The sequence below is a fragment of the Chroicocephalus ridibundus genome, chromosome 1 (assembly GCF_963924245.1).
Source record: "Chroicocephalus ridibundus chromosome 1, bChrRid1.1, whole genome shotgun sequence".
Lineage (NCBI taxonomy): Eukaryota > Metazoa > Chordata > Aves > Charadriiformes > Laridae > Chroicocephalus > Chroicocephalus ridibundus.
The window spans coordinates 78,920,927-78,939,013 of record NC_086284.1 but is presented as its reverse complement, the minus strand read 5'-3'; positions in this window follow the sequence as shown (position 1 = coordinate 78,939,013).

Genomic DNA, 18,087 nt, shown 5'->3' with positions numbered 1-18,087 from the left:
TAGATTTTTTTCAGATCATCCAATTTAGAAAACAGTAGGTTGGTTTGGGATCAAAAGTAAGACTGGAGACTGCATTTGATCATTTTTATTATTGCGTTGTTCTTTTCAGGTCTTAAAATGAAAGGACAACATTTCAATCAAAATATAATACCTTGGCTTCCAGTTATACTTTCCAAATGACTTATATTAATGTGTTTCAGAAAGTTTCCTCCACATTTAAAGTAAGCCTGCAGATGTAAACAAATCTAACTGGGAATCACAATAGTAGAGAGCTTCAGTGCTACATTTGCCACTCTAAGATGTATGTCCCAGTTTTCTGATTGAAGAAGACTCAGACTAGACAGAAGGCTTAAATGAACTGTTATTTCCTTGCTTACCAGATTCACAAACCCCTGTTCTCACTGAAAAAATCATATATCATATTAATATTTCATACCTATAGCAGCCTACTGCATTCAAATTTGTTCAAGACTGTGAGGTTATGTTTCCCAGTACATACTTGCATTTTACAAACAGACACTAATAAAGGAAAAATATACACATATAACTCTCAAATGTTCTTATAATGCTTACCATTTGGTTCATTAAAATGTTAAATGTGGATACAGTAAGGAAATATAATTTTTATTTATTGAAATAAGTACTGAAAGGAAGCTATTGTAGTCGAAATAGGAACATAGGATTTGAGAACTGATTCATAAGCCTCATGCTGTTTTCCTCCCAATATGCTTTCATTCTAACACTCTTATAACTTATGAAGTTCTGCATTTGGACTTTGGAAGTCTGGCAAAATCATAAGTCTTTTGAAATCAGAAGAATTTTCTCTGAAGCGTGTGTGAAGTTTGTGTTTTCTCTGAAGCTTATATGCTTCTGCAGTGCTACACAGCCTTGGGAAAGCTGAGGTTGATCAGAAATTGCTGAAAACAAATATGCATACGTGTTTTTAAGAAGGCATTGGATCTGTACATAGTGGGCAGTTTTAATTCAACTTTTATTACCAAGAATTTTATCACCTTGGAGAGTCAGACCTAAAGCATAAATAGTTGCTCATCTGGTTTGATATAAGTAAACTCTTCTTATTCTGCATCTTACAAAGTGGGGTTTATATTTTCAAGGAGATGAATAGTAATATCTTACTGTACCATTTTATGAATGAAGGCTGCTTCTGCAGAATGTAATATGCAGACACACCCAAGAAAAATGTGGTAGCACGGTGTACCATAGGAATTATTTTATGTTACTTTTTAGCCTGAGAGAAAGGGATTCTGCCAAGGATGTTCTGGTTTGTCAAGTAAACTGGCTCAGAAACGTCAGCATGGGTACCCATTTGCCTTACATGCTTTGCAGAGCCAGGGTCAGAGCCACCACATTTGAATGTCTCAGGAATCTCTGTATTCTTCACACTTTTTAGCAATTCACAGAGCTAGTCTGCTTTCAGCCTGTATGAAACAGCACTGTCATCACTTTATTTTGTCTGTTACAGGAGAGTGCATCAAAGGAGCCTACTTTGTGCATCTGCAACACCTCAGGGTCTCAGCGCCACTGCCTTGCACACACAATCCTTGAGTAATTCTGTGAAATGGAGAATGGACACACAAATACAGAGATCATGATTCATGAAAAATGCCTGTGATGGAGCATGGATGGGCATTACAAACTGTTACCTGTACCACCATCCCTCTCTCAACCTCAGAAATCAATACATAGTGGCTCAACTGTAATTATCAAGTAACCTTGCTGCTATAACCTTCTACTTCCCTCACAGAGCAAAAGCTGTGATCTGTGCCTTTTATCTGTTCCATGTACACCTTTAATGGAGAAATTACAGTAAGCTATTAAGCAGTGTATTTTCTAGTGCCCAACCCTCCCATAAGTATTCTCCCTTACCAACAGAGCCAGCCTTTGTGTAGGAGAGATCAGTCAAAAGTATTTAAATGTGTCCCATCCAGAAGAATGAGTAGGGAGCATTTGCTCATATGTGATGAAGCTGTAATTTTCAGTCTGTGGCTGCATGACATGTAAAGATCAATGCAATATGATGGACCACCATAGGAAGTCGATGAAGAAGTTGAAGACTAAAAGAAATAAGCTTACTTTCATTATATAGGAACATATAAATCAATAAAATCACTGAAAGATATAATAACATATTTTTCTCTCAGCCTACTTCCAAATTATTTACAGATCTTGCACAATACAATTAAGAAAAAAACATTTTCTACACAAAATAGAAAGAAAATGATACCAGTTTCAGTGGTATTTCAGAAAAGCTTCTTAGAAGGAATAGGACGATAGAACTTATAATATAACATACAAAATTAGAATTGCTGAGCAGAATGACTTCATACTAATTTGGAAAATATATTTTTATTTCTCTGCTACGGTTCCAGCTGCTTTAAACAATTTTGTGATAATGGATTATTAATTACACTGTTCTTGCATGTCAGTTGACATGAAGGAAATGTTTGAATTTCTAGATATTTGTGTATAAAAGTGGTTATGCAAAACTTAGTTCTTTAGAACTAGAAATCCCAGTCATCTAATGCACATAATAAGAAAGAGAATAAGAGATTGGCAGATCTTCAATAAGATGTAGACTACAGTTCACCTTTAGTAATATTATAAATCAACAACTTCTTCTCATGCTGGAAGAGTCTTTATCACTGTGTTAGCTTTAAGAATTTCTTTCACCCAGGAGGCTGCTCCATTAACCTATCGTTTTGAATTTGGAGCAAACTAAACCACAAAAGAAATAAGAAGCTATTTCACGTTCTCACAGGGCACTGATTGCTTCTGCCATAATCCACCATCTGTTTCAAAAGTCCTAACCTAATAAAATAAAAAAAGTAGTCAAAGATGTTGAGTCTGCCTATGTATTCTGTATTTCACACTCAAAAGAGACTAATTTGTTATTACCAAAAGTTTTTTGGAGTGGCAGAGAGAAGAAAGAACAGCTTGAGTCAGGGATAAAAGGCAGAATATTTTATCATGAGTGGCAAGCTTTGCCAAAAATATAAGCCATTGATAGCTAAGATATGAGAGATTTTAATGAGAAGCATTAGATGACCTTAATATAAATGTCACTATCACTTAGTTGCTAGAAGCAGAGATGAAGCAATAGTGAATTGTCAGAATTCATTTGAGTCTGAAAATTAATTTCAACTAGAACTTGTTTGAGATTCTTTTGGGATCAGTTTCCATGAACAGTTAATCTTAAGTAGTCAAAATACATGAATGTAGGACCTAATTCTCCTCTCATTTACTTCAGTTTTCATCCTTGTGATTTAACTATCTTCATGCAAAATCCTCCTACTTTAACACAGGAGCAACAGAAAGGAAAATCAAACTCCAAACTGAAACCATGTGTATGGGTGTTAAGCATTTATTTATAGCATTTGTGAAAATTTTTTTAAATATTATGTTAATTCACATTATTGTGATCTTTTCAAAGAATTCTCCTGAAAAAGGTGAATGGCAATATTTATTTTTATTATTAATTATTAACATTTTTCAGATAGTAGAAGAGCAGAAGTTTGAATAAATGATTTTAAATCATTTTAACAGATTATTTACTTTTTATGTTCCCCAACTATTTCACGTACAGGAGTCACCTGATTCTTATTGCTGCTCAGCTCTGTGGTCTCCCCCACTGCTGCTGCTGCAAGCAATGTTTGACTTCCTTGCTACTCCACCGTCTTTCTTTACATGCAAATTTTCTTTCAGTGCAGGTGGAGAGTGGATGAGAAGATACGTTTTAGTTTATCAATCAGACCTATTTCACATTGCCTAACCTAAAATGTATGACAGAAGAGCAAAAAAAAATTGATCTGCAACTGAAAAACCCGTAGGCTGAAGGAATCATGACATCTTTCAGGTGTGCAACACATAAAACTTAAAACCCAATATATTATATAAAGCTATCATCATTAAATCTGATAGCTCTTTAATTCCCTCTGAAATGTCATTTATGAGAGAAGAGTTTTTCATCTTTTCATTAGGAAGGAGTCTGTAGAAAATATTGGCACAGTCCTCCACAATCTTACACAGTCCTATAGCTTCATAAAAAGGTTTAACAATACAAGGTTATTATTCAGGGTAAGGGAGCTTGCTGAATGATACTCAGACTGAAGCTCAACAGTGATTTGGCACTCAAGAAAGCAATAGAATAATTGAATAGTAAGCAATAGCAATAGAATAATAGAAGAGTAAGCCAAGAATATCATAGAATGATAGAATCATAGGTTTGGAATGATAGAATCATAGGGTTGGAAGGGACCTCTGGAGATCATCTAGTCCAACCCCCCTGCCACAGCAGGGTCACCTACAGCAGGTTGCACAGGAACGCATCCAGGAGGGTTTTGAATGTCTCCAGAGACGGAGACTCCACCACCTCTCTGGGCAGCCTGTTCCAGTGCTCTGCCACCCTCAAAGCAAAGAAGTTCCTCCTCATGTTTAGGTGGAACTTCCTATGCTCAAGTTTGTGCCCATTACCTCTTGTCCTGTTGCTGGGCACCACTGAAAAGAGCCTGGCCCCATCCTCCTGACACCCACCCTTTAAGTATTTATAAGTGTTGATAAGATCCCCCCTCAGCCACCTTTTTCTCAGACTGAAGAGACCCAAATCCCTCAGCCTTTCTTCATAGGAGAGGTGTTTGAGTCCCCTAATCATCTTGGTAGCTCTCTGCTGCACCCTCTCCAGCAGTTCCCTGTCCCTCTTGAACCGGGGAGCCCAGAACTGGACACAGTACTCTAGATGCAGCCTCACCAGGGCAGAGTAGAGGGGGAGGATGACCTCCCTCGACCTGCTGGCCACCCCCATGCTCTTGATGCACGCCAGGATACCATTGGCCTTTTTGGCTACAAGGGCACACTGCTGGCTCATGGTCATCCTGTTGTCCACCAGGACTCCCAGGTCTCTTTCCACTGAGCTGCTCTCCAGCAGGTCAGCCCCCAACCTGTCCTGGTGCATGGGGTTATTCCTCCCCAGGTGCAGCACCCTACACTTGCCCTTATTGCATTTCATAAGGTTCCTCTTTGCCCAGATCTCCAACCTGTCCAGGACTCTCTGTATGGCGGCACAGCCTTGTGGTGTGTCAGCCACCCCTCCCAGCTTTGTGTCATCAGCAAACTTGCTGAGGGTGCACTCTATCCCCTCATCGAGGTCATTGATGACTATATTGAAGAGGACTGGGCCCAGTACTGACCCCTGGGGAACACCACTCATCACTGACCTTCAGCTAGACTCTGTGCCCCTAATCACGACCCTCTGAGCTCTGTCTTTCAACCAGTTATCTATCCACCTTACTGTCCATTCATCAAGCCCACTCTTCCTAAGCTTCCCTATGAGGATGCTGTGGGAGACCATGTCGAATGCCTTGCTTAAGTCAAGGTAGACCACATCTACCGCCCTCCCCTCATCTATCCATCCAGTCATGCCGTCATAGAAGGCTATCAGATTAGTCAGACATGATTTCCCCTTGGTGAATCCATGTTGAGTACTTCTGATAGCTTTCTTTTCCTCCACATGCCTTGAGATGACACCCAGAATGAGCTGTTCCCTCATCTTTCCAGGGATGGAGGTGAAAAGGAAATGATGGAGGAAAGTAATATAAGCTGTGCTGAAGCTTCTATACTCAACTATCATGGTACTATACTGCCTTTAAGAAAAGAAAAGACATTTTTTCACAAGAACTTCACAAGCCATCTGAGAGGGAGAATAATGCTAATGATGAGTTCAAAGAAGGGTCAGTGTATGAACTGCATTTGAACAGTAGGCGTGATTAATTTTGCACTAAGAAAGATGTGTATCAGATAGCATAAGTACAGCATTTATGCAGAAAATCCTTCCAGGGTGCAACTGTCCCACCAAAAAAAACCTAGGTGAGGTCAATAATGATGAGATAATTTCCCAGCAGTAAGGTTTTAGTTGTCATAGGTAAGCAGAACCTTTGGAGTGCACATATTATGCTCTAAAACTCAGTACACCAACACTGACATGGTATCTGATATTACCATTATGATGAGAATCTGCAGAGGTCTGCCTTGCCCCATGTCATGATCTACTGTCTAATAAAAAACTACACATGTTTTAGAAAAAAATCCCTATAAATAATAAACCCCTGTAATACTATCTGGCTGTTTTCTGCTCCAGATGATATTTATAGGGGAAAGCATTGTATAGACAAACACTTATGAACTCGCTGTGAAGCTGTACTCTGAGGCTGAGACACATTGATATCTCAAGTGTGAAAATAAATTGTTCCCAAAGTTGCTGCACAGACTAAAAAAACTAAGAGTCCAAAACCATCAAGCTCAAAATTTCAGCCCAAGCTTTGCAGTACTAAGCAAAGTAGTCTATAACAACTGGTACCTGCTTATCTTCAATATGTCTTGACAGTTATTGTCATAAGTTTAAATTTGTGTTAGGAGGTATTTGATAGAGTTTTTCGTGTCCTTTATAGGATCCACCTCACAGCAGATGCACTGGCAAGAAACCCTCTGCCTAAAATGAGATTGAAAGATGGCTAAAGAAAGAAATACATACATGCAAGCAGTAGTAGCTTCATCACTATATTCAGGCTGAAATGTGATTACCACAACAAAATGATCCAGCACCTCTCAGTCTGCCAGGTTGGAGGCTTGTCTTCCTCAACAAGGTGTACCGCGTGCACTGGGAACACCACCAACAAATTTTCCTGCAGTTGCAGATAAGTCTTCTGATCTTGAGTGTATATAGGTTGAAAGAATCAAAAGATTGTTTAATATCAGTGCCTCGCCAAATGTCAGACCCATAATTTGACAAGTGTTCTGATGGCCAGGCATATTGTCTCATCTCAGCTTTGTTAGTGTGAGACTATCACCCTGTGCCAGAGAAATCTCATGCCATGAACACTTCATGCCATCAGCTTTCCTTTAATGTCATCAAGGTATGTAAAATTACAACTTTCATCCATCTTCATGTGTCTGATTACTGTTTGCATTTTCAGAGAAACCCAGCCTTCAAGATCTTTTTGAGAGCATTGCTATGAATCATAGGGAGCTGATCTCGTCAAAACATGGTGCTCCAGAAGAGATTGTGCTGCCAGCCACATCCTGACCTGTTCAAAAAGTTTCAGTTTACTGTGTTTGCATTTTACTGTTGTTTTATCTCCGTCACTTCAGGACATTCAGGTTCATAGAGATAAGTAAGACTTTTAAAGAGTGGCAAGAACAAGAACAGGTTGGTTCTGATTTATTATGCTGCAGTTCTTTTAAATGGTGTCTGTCCAACTGATTTGTTTGCTAGCAAGCATTGCCATACTTTGGTTCAGGGAAGCGTGTTTGAGGTAACACAGTATATCCTTGAAAGCACCACTCTTCAGGAAAAGAAGAGTGATTATTTGGAACTGTGAAAAATGATGTCAGACATCCTGAGGCAAAGATATCTTCTGAGCTTTAAGAGTGGCTCACCAATGTACGTGTTCATGCCTAGTGATGAGGAGTGTCTCCCTTCCCCGAGATAATACCTTGTAAATTATTCAGCAGGAATCCAATGGAATTGAATGACTATTCAGCCAATGCCTTCTGGCCCTGCATTTGCACTGACTGCTCCACTTCATTCAGACACAAGCGGTCATGAGGTGAAACCACTCCTGGCACTGACTTCTAAACCCATTTGTGTCTTGGTCTTATTTTTTTCCTCTGAATCTCAATCCGTCTCTTCAAAACTAGGACACATGTATTAGTACAATCTAGAGTAAAAGCTTCTAATTCATGCATTTAAGGATTTTGTCTTGCCCTGTTGCAGAAAATGTTTCACCAGAGCTGCAAAAGGAATTTTTACATAAACACTAAAAATGTTACTTCCACCTCTGTATCTGTCTCAGTTCTTTCAATTCTGATTTTTGGGACTCATGCCAAGACCGGCCAAGCAGCTATCTATCTCCAGCATTGAGAAGCAGTTTAGTACCTAAACCAATATTTAAAAAGTGGACGGGAAAGACAGAGAAAGTTGCCTTTGGATAATCAGAAAACACAATATCAGGAGCAGCTGGCCAAAACAGAAATGGCTTATTACTAATTGTTATGTTGGAGTGTTTAAAATAGTCCCTACACAAAACCACATCCAGTGGCAAAGGCAGGGTTCCAGTTCCAAATACTTCTATAAATCAACTAAATCCCATGAATTGCTGGAATGTAAATGGGGAAGTTGACATGAATTACTGTCTAACAGGGATATTGAATCCTTAAATGAACTGTACACTCAGATTTTTAATGGCAGAAAGCTGAAGCCAGGCATAATAAAAATAATTGAAATGAGGTTTCGCATACATTAATCTGGATGAGAAGTGCTTTAAAGAACAAGTGAAGCGGAAAAACAGCCAGAATGTATATGGCATTTACTTGTAGATATCATTTCCTTCTGATATTATCAGTTACCATTAGTAAAATGCGAAAAAGTAGAAGGAAAAAAACTTGTAAAATATTTTTTATTAAATGGAAATTAAGGAAAAAAGCATGGAAGTACTTCTTTGTAACAGTGGCCAGTGATAATTGCTTTCTGTCACAGGCTGAGTCGTTGCTTAGAGAAAGGTGAGTGGAAGAAATCAAAGGACCAAATGACAAACGGGACACTGGCAAACCACTAGCTTTCTGGAATATAACTGCAGGGTAGCCACCTACAAGAGACTGCAAGGAAAATATAAAAGACCAGTGTGATCTTCTGCTCACAGAAAAGAATAGTGAGGACTTTCTTATTTCAGAAGCTCTAATTTTAACAGAGATCCCTTCCGGATCACTGCTGTCTGCAGCGGTAAAACCACTTATGATGCACAGAAAACAGAGAACTGATGATACAACTCAGGACCAGGAAGATCATCTAATGAGCCAAGAATCATTGCTGAACATTGCCATGGTGGCTGTATTTCAGGTTTAGACTTTAATACTTACATTTGAAAAATTCTCTTTTTAGACATTTGGATGTCCTTTAGATCCAGTCCTACTTCTTTTCTATAGTCTGAGACAGTATTTTATTTTCAAAGCAATTCAATTCTTTGCAGGGTCAGTGAAGGAGCTGTTGAGAAACCATATTAGAGCTAAACGACTCACCAAATAGTGCTCAGAAGAGTCCTGCGTGTATATACATGTTTCTGTTTCTTAAATTTGTCCTGCCCAGAAGACACTGTCAGGGGCAAGATTTCCCTTTTAAATTCATACATTTCATCTTTCATTTTGGCTCTGTGAATAGTGTAACCCTCAGCTGCTCTTAGTTTCTGATCTTAGAATAGCTGGTAGCTACTTTATGAGAAAACCAGAATGTCAATACATGTATTTCTTAGGAACATTCAAGCCAGGCACGTGATTTCTAATTTAAGGCCAACATGCTCTTAAAATAGAAATCTCCTCAAGCTCTGACAGATCTGAATAAGTGAATTGTTCAACTCATTTATTTCTAGGCTGACCTGAGCAAGTCGGATATTTTAAGAATGGCAAGAAGGAAACAAAAACTGTAAAAATCCTCTAAACCCCTCTATGATTCTACAGCACTGTATTTCAGGTTTCTAGAACTTAAAATTAGAGCTTTATTGAACATGCATTAAGCCTATAATAATTTGAAGTGTTTACAAACAAATCTCTATCTACACATAATAATATAACCAGAAGAGAACTTAGCATCAGAGTACAGTCTATGATGCAAGCTTAGAAATGAGAACAGAAGTCAGGACATCTGCTGTCATCCTGATAATGGATGGAGAAAAATCTAGGAGCTGAAGGGAAATGAAGTCAGAGAAACCAAAGGGATTAGGAACTAAAAACACTAGTCTGAAGCATTAATCAGATGTGAAACAAGTGGGGTAACTGCTGCTCCTAGAAGCAAATAAAATGACACTGGTGCTCTCTGTATATTATAGGAGCAAAATAGGAAAAAAAAATCTTTTTTTTTTTTTTATATGTTACTAGAACACATCTGTGTATTATTTCAGAAGTAGTGGTATTAAACTAGTATAGCAACAAAGCATAAGAGGCAAAGTGTAAAGGGAGATGTAATCTCTCCTACTGAACCAACTGGAAAAAGAGTAGATAAAGGATTTGACTCACACGGGCTTTCGTAAAAGGTCTGCAAGTCCGAAAGCTATCTGCTTTTCCCTGCTATATCAGCTGTTTTAATAAAAGATGCTGCCTTTCCCTACAGACTTTATCTTTGTAGTATTCTTGTCTGAACATCCTTGAATATGTATGTTTGAGAATTCCCTTGTAAAACCATCAGTTCTTCACAACACATCTTAAACAACAACACATCAATGCATGTGCTGTAAAGAATATACCAAAAGATTTTTTTTTTTTTAAGTAGACATAACTGAGTGACAGGTATTCAAGAAAAACCTTTTTTTTTTTTTTTTTGTTCAAGGCCTAGTGTGATTTGCAGTCTATAACTTCATTCCTGATGTACTTGGGATATGTTTTAAAAATCAAGGAATTTCAGAAATTTTCAGAGAGTGCACATCAAAGTACAGCTCTTAAGCTCAATGTTTTATCACTGGTTGTGTATGTTATCATTAGATATCCCAAACTATAACAAGTTCTGAAGCAGTGCTGGGCTGAGGGAAGAGAGTTTAAACATTGATCATAAACAACTCAGCTTAATAACCGAGTTTTCCAGTTTATATTTATATGTGCGCATCTGACCAACAGTTTTAAAGCAGAGCACCATCTAGTTTCCTTCAAGCATTACCTTAGTCAATATCTACCTGTTTTTCTCAGTTATCAGTTGAATTATATTGTAAAAAATGAACATTTTAAGACTTTTCTAGTTTTTAGGCTGTATCTCTCCCCAGTTGAGCTAGACATTTGTGTGTACGTTGAAATATTTAGTTGAAAGGTAATCACAAATTTACCATTTTGAAAAGGAACTGAAACCCAGAAATGCCAGTGGAAACCTTTTGCTACTTCTACTCTGGCAGTTACTGCCATAAGCAAAGACAGATACATTTGTTTCTGCCTTCAGATGCTGCTTGGAAATCTATTTCTGTTTTTACTCACGTATTTATAGATCTTTAGCTAAGTAGTTACTCTGAGTTTCCATAGTGATAACTGAAATATGTATTAACACCAAACCTCAAAGCATATTTACTGTTGGCAATGCTTCATAAATAACTTTTTTCAAGAGCAGCTTCTCAAAACATATTTGCTCAGTTCAGTTCCCCACTTGATTTGTGATAGATACTTTTGATATAGCTATATTTATCTAGAAGAGACATTTTTTCCCTCTGCAAGATTCAGCGTGTAGATATTACTTCTTTATCTATACCACCAAATGGTCTGAAGAGATGAAGCTCCTGAGTTCAGAATGTTATCTTTGAAATAAAACCAGACTTCTGAATTGGCCCTACTTTCAATTAAACTTTCCTTCAATGAAGCACCATTAATAAAGCAGACAATAAAAAATAATGCAGATAGCTTATCTGTATTCATAATTATGAGGTTTAAACAAGCAACATGTTTCTCTGGTTACCATCAGATTAGAAAAGAATCACCCGTTCATAGGATCTTGCTATTTAATCAGAAAATCTGAACTGTAATTCATCAGGTACATCCAAAACATCTCTTTTTGAAAAAAAGTCTGTTCCAGAATTTTTCCAAACATTCTGTTTATGTTTCCCAATAATCTTATCTAAAGATTTCTGGGATACCTTAGTGTCCTAGAAAAGAGAGGCAACATTGACTCCAAATTATTTTTTTTACCTTGCACCAAAATGAAGAGTTTGGGATTCAGATTTTGTGGGGTTTTTTTAATAAATGTTTGAAAGTCAAATACTCTGACAGACAGAGAGGAGGGTTTTCAGGAAATATCTGAAGAAATGACTAAACAAATATCCTCTTAATTTCTGGTAATTGCTTTTATAAAGGCAACTGAATTAGAGATCATTGGAAGGAAATCTTTCACTGTTTATGTCAAACATACTGAGAGTTGGATTCTGTTCTGTACTAAAGAGAACTGTCATGAATACAAATACAAGATGGCAAATAATGACTGAGACAAGTCTAGCAAGGGACTTGAGCCTGAATTAATGAAAGTGCCTATGTGGCCCCTATGTTACCTTGTTTGCAAGCAGAAATGTGCTTTAATCTTTCATTTGCCTGCTGGGTCTGCTGTTCGCTTAAAGAAGGGAGTGTTTACATTTGACAAATTGCATTCTTCATTCAGGTGTTTTGGAAATCCAATGCAGTATGAAGTAGCCTCTCATCAGCTGCAGGTATCTCTTGTGTGCCATAATCCTCCCTTCCTATCCTCTGCAGTCGTCACTCATATGCTCACATGGCAACAACTACAAGCACAAAACATCACTCTCCAACTGGTATCTCATAAGACCTGTATCTCCAGGTTCCAACTGCTAAGCACCCTTTTTCATTATCCTCACTTTAAATAACATTTTGTATTAGCTTAGCCTTTCAGGGCTCTTAGCAGCTCAAATGTTTGGGTTCTAAATTGTGTTTTAACCTCCAGCATCTCTTCCTAGTGGAGACCCCTGATCAGGGAGGGTGCCCTCTGCAGTCATGTTTAATGTCTTGTGCAACTCTGGTCTTCAGTCATCCCAACTAAGAACAAGGGAGAAAATGTATGACTCCCTCTCTTGTTCCCTGCCATCATGCTAGCTGTCAGGGCCCTGAAAGTCAGAGGCTTTGACTCCAGAGCTGCATTTAAGCCCAAGCCAGTACCTTGAATCCTCGGCTGCGCTATGCTGTAGGCATGCCTTTGCCCGGCCATGTGCCTTGCTGATCCTGGCCCTGACCCAGTGTGAACAGGATAAAGACAAGCCCTAGACTCTGTGAAGTGCTTTCATAATTTAGACGCAGCCAGAAGAAGCTGAGCAAACCTGTTGCCAGTAGTTTCTTGTGTTTGTGCGAGGCAGTGACCTCTATGTCCCACTCCTAAGTCAGTAGGAGGCAGGAGCTTGGGTTAGCAGCTGGTCTTCAGAAATTGCAGGAGCTGCCCCGGGCCCTTCTGACATGGTCATGTCTTGTGCCTGGCATGTACCCTGGGAATCATTCATCTGCTTCAAGCATGCAAAAGCAAGCACACTGAACCCTCACAGTCACCTTTGAGATGTGTGCCAAAGCAAAAGGTTAAATGTTTGTTGTCTAACAAATATTGTCGCTATCTCAGTGTTTTTCAACCATAATTGTTCAGCATTTAACAAAGCAGAGTATAAATGGGATTACTGTGTGAAGCATGTTGGATAAGCTTGCATTTAATCATGGTTTACTTCAGTCCAACCCACTCTCTGTGACACCATGGAGATTAATTTTTAGTACTGAAAATATAGACTTGAACGTGCTCACACACAGGCAATTGCTAAGGGGCATTATGTTCCTGTACATTAGCGATTCTCTGGAAACTGCCTGTTTGTAAATTTTTGCTTTCATTGAAAATATGTGGTAGCTTGTTATTTCCTCATTAAGGGGTGCAAGAGCCCTGAAACAGGTCTGCCCCCTCTCCAAGCCTTCTCCAGGAATGGAATGTCTCAAACACTTGCAAGTAAATAAATAACGCAAGCGTTATTCTCTTCGGTGTTCAAAGAACTGATAAGGATAACGCTTAAAGCTGTGGGAGGATTGCGTTGTGGAGACAAGACAGCTCTACCACTTGTGTAGTAAGCTTGTTGGTTCTCTGTTCTCGAGGCCATCATGTTCGATAAGTGAACATGTGAAGTGAAACAAGTGAACTTTGCCTCATTATCCATAAAATGCATATGAAAGCACACACCCCTGCATATGCTAATGAAGATTATAGAGATCATGCTAAACGTGTATGACTATAGCTCTCATCTCCCCACCCAAATCATGCTACATGTCACCTGGAGGAGGGAGAAACCTGAGACGACACTGCCCTGCAGAAAGTGGGGTGGGCCATGCTAATTCGGAAAATATAAAAGGGAAAAATAATGCCCCTAAGGAAGGAGATTGCACCTGGGAAGATTTTTCCTGAAAAGAAGTTTTTCCCCGAAGATGATTTTTCTCCGGGAATACATAGAAGAGTGCTCTTACCCCCAGTGCTGGAACTAGGACTGGTGATCTCTTTCTCTCTCTCTCTTGATCTTTCTCCCTCCTCTATCCCTTTATTTCTTTTCTTTTCTCTTTTCCCTTTTTCTTCTAAAGTTGAAGTACCACTTGCCACAATTTGTTGTATACCTGTTGCTAAGTAATGCAACGCATACCTTACCGCTAGCCATAATTTGCTATATACCTAACCATTTATCATGGACCTAATTACTAATTTAATAAATGCTTTTATATGGACCTTGAGATTTGTCTCACCTTAGTCTGCACCACTGGGGATTTGCAAATCTGAGTCACTTACCCCCCCTCTTTTCTGAGTGGGACGTGACAAGGGGTAAGCTACTTCAGCTTATTTTCTGATTGACATAAGATTGCACGTTTATTGCTACCAGCCTGCAGTAACATGTTCCTACCGTGTCTTCAGTCTTCATAAATAGTTTGATCCTCATAACGCCTGCTCTGTTATAATCTAATAGCATGGGAACATCTTTCTTGAATGAAAAGGTGGATTATCTCTCTTTTTTTTTTTCCTTTTTAAAAATAAAACTCTCTAGAGTTCTTTCTCTGTGCTGACTCAGAAGCAGCAGGCATAAAATTTACAGGCATCCTAGAAATAGGAGTTCTCTTTATGCCTTGATGCAGATAGGGTATTATAATAGTGTACTAGAAAACGCTATGCAAAAAATCTGAGGTGAACTGGATCTGGCTTGGATGGAGTTAACTTTCTTCATAACAGCCCATATAGTGCCGTGTTTTGGATTTGTGGCTAAAACAGTGTTGATAACCCGCCAGTGTTTTAGCTTTTACTGAGTAGTCCTTGCACAGCATCAAAGCTTTCTCAAGGCTCATTGTGCTGCACCAGCAAGTAGGCTGGGGTTGTTCAAGAGAAAGAGAGGGACACAGCCAGGCCAGCTGACCCAAATTGACCAAAGGGTGCCCAGAGAGGTGGTAGATGCCCCATTCCTGGAAACATTGAAGGTCAGGTTGGACAGGGCTCTGAGCAACCTGATCTAGTTGAAGATGTCCCTGCTCATTGCAGGTGGGTTGGACTAGGTGACCTTTAAACCCTTCCAACCCAAACTATTCTATGATTCTACGATATTCCACCCCATATAACATCATGTACATAAAAAAATAGCGGTTTAGTCTCTCTAAAGTAACCATTGCTTCAAGACTGGTTGTGCCTTAATCTGCTTGTGGGAGGTAAGTGGTGGCCTTTGCATCACTTTTTTTGGGTTTTCTTTGTTTGTCAGTGGGATTTTGTGGTTCGTGTGTTGGTTTTTTTTTCCTTTTCTCCTTCTTTCATTTATTAGAGTTTATCTCAACCCACAAGTTTTCTTGATTTTGCCCTTCTGGTCCTCTTCCCTACCCCATTGGGAAGCGTGTGAGCAAGTGCCTGGCTGGGTGCTTCAGTGTTGCCTGGGTTCAACTCTGATGACCTTTTTTCTCATTACAGCAAAAATTTTGTACTCAGATATTTCATGACCACTGTGGCCAAGACAGCCACCTACCATCACATCTCCCATGAGTCCTTGTCTATTCACAAATACCAAGTCTAGGAGGGTATGTTTCCTATTTGGTTCACTGAGTACTTGTGACAAGAAATTATCTTCAACATACTTCAGGCATTTCCCAGACTTGCTCGTCACAGCAAGATGATATTCCCAGCTGATGTCTGGGAAGTTGAAATCTCTCATAACGACAAGGTCAACCAATCCAGAGACTTCTTCTAATGGCCTATCAAATAACTCATGAGTGCTTAAATCCTGGCTGGGTGATTGGTAGCAGACACCCACAATGTCATCTACTTTGTTTTCCATTCCCCGGGTTCTCACGCAGAGGCTCTCAACCACATCATCACTAACTGCAAGAGCTGTACGGTCAAACCTCTCCCTTACACAGCGCGACACCTCCACCTCACCTGCCCTGCCTATCCCTACTGAACAGCCTGTAGCCCTCCATCCCAGAGCTCCAGTTGTGTGACTCATTCCACCAAGTCTCACTAATACAAATGACACCAAAGCTCTGGAAACAGACCAACAGTCCCAGTTCGTCCTGCTTGTTTCTAATAGTGCAAACATTGGTGTACAGGCATTTCAAATGTGCTTCTAAACCCTCAGTGTTCCCTGGAGCATCGTAAATGCTCCCATTAGCATTGCCACCCTTGGGCAGTGCTGTTCCATCCCTTGGCTTACCTTCATCTCTCCTGTTGGTATCCTCTTCCCCCATCAATACCAGTTTAAAGCCCTCTCAGTCCCACCAGTTTACAAGCAAAGCACTTTCCCCGTCATGACAGGATCTCATTTTGTGTCTTGAAGACTCTTCCATCATTATAAAAACCAAAGTTCTGGTGGAGGAACCACTCCTGGAGCCAAGTGTTGATGTCCTGGGCTCTCCAGTTTCTTTCAATGGCTCTCCTATTACTGGGAGGACTGAGGAAAATACTACCTATCTGTGCTCCTGAATCTTTTAGCATTCTTCCCAAGGCTTTGAAATCTCTTTTGATTGACTTGGACTACTTGTAGCAACATCTTTGTGGAAGGAGCAAGACTGGGTAATAATACAAAGGCTGTACTAAGCTTGTCCATTTTGGAGACATTGTTATTCAGTTACGTTTTACAACAAGTTTGCTGTTCATTGACAACCAAAATTATTTTCTCTCAGATGTGACAATCTTCAGCAGGTAAAAAATGATACAGATTCAATGATTTCAAAGAGCAATAATAAGTGATAACCAAATAATTTTCCTTTATTTAAATAAGTTGACGGGACCATATATCTATGTTTTTTCACTTGCAGTCCCATCATAGTGTGTCTATGTGTGTGTTTGAGACAAGGTAAGGGGTTACCCTTGAACAAGAAGGAATTTTCATAAATTATGTTTATGTGAGTGTCATTTATTTAGGGAACAGAACAACTTGATTATTTAAATCCAAAGGACGCAGCAAGTTAATTTACAGATGCAGGTCAGAACAAAGGTGCTGCAGAGCTGTGAAGAGTTGTTCCTATGTGCCTGCCTCACTTCTGGATAAAATGTTCCATTACTATCTTATAAAATTGTTCAAGGAATCAGTAATAGCCATTATCTATTATTAAAGTAACATTCACCAAGCCATAACCAGAGTCATAATCTACATTATTTTTTGAGGAACAAGTTGAAAATATATGTCCAATTGATGACAGAAGTACCAGCACCAATTTCTTCTCATGATATTTCAATACAGTAACCTGGGATGATGGAGAGTTTTATAATTAACAGCAGTTATGCTGGACATACTCTGATAAGAAGTTATGGGCTTGCCATTTACAAACATCAAATTTTATGAGCTGGAAATTAAATGCATTCATAATAGGCCAACAGACCAAGAAGTGATATAAGCTGTAATTTCGTGATAGTGTATCTTCTGCTGGCAAAGCAAAAGTAGTTCCCACAGGAGCTGAATAATACTGTGGGATTGGTTAGGAAAAAGCAAAAGCACTGCAGCGATTGTCAGTCGGTTTAGGGTTATGCATTCCTTATTTGTAATACAAAAAATAAAGTTTGGGCTTTCATCTTTCTGTTGTAGCTGGAGGATATATTCACCAGATTTCCCCAACAGAAAGTTTCACAGAATTTCTGCAGAAAAAGACTGTAAAAGGAATCAGCAGAGGCTACTGTAGCAGCCTCTTGACAGTGAACAGAAGAAAAGCAATGGCAAAGACATTTAGGGATTTTCAGCATTAAGTTTTCGGATTTCTTTGTATCTACTGTAAAGTAACACGTTTTCTGTTTCCACTTTTTCTATTGTTACTGAAGAAGAATAGTTTCTTCTGATCAGAAAGAAAAAAACAAAAAAAGCAATATGATATTCCACATCCGATGTATTTCATGAGAATAAAACATAAAGGAAAAATTCAGGAATATTTTTTAGCCTCATGACTTGTTACAAGGAAGAATGAGGTGATGCATACAAGTACAACTTTGTTCCTCAGTGTTTGGAAACTAAATGTTATGAAATGCAGTATTTTCATTTCACAGGAGTGCAACATTAAAAATGTCTTTCTCCAAGG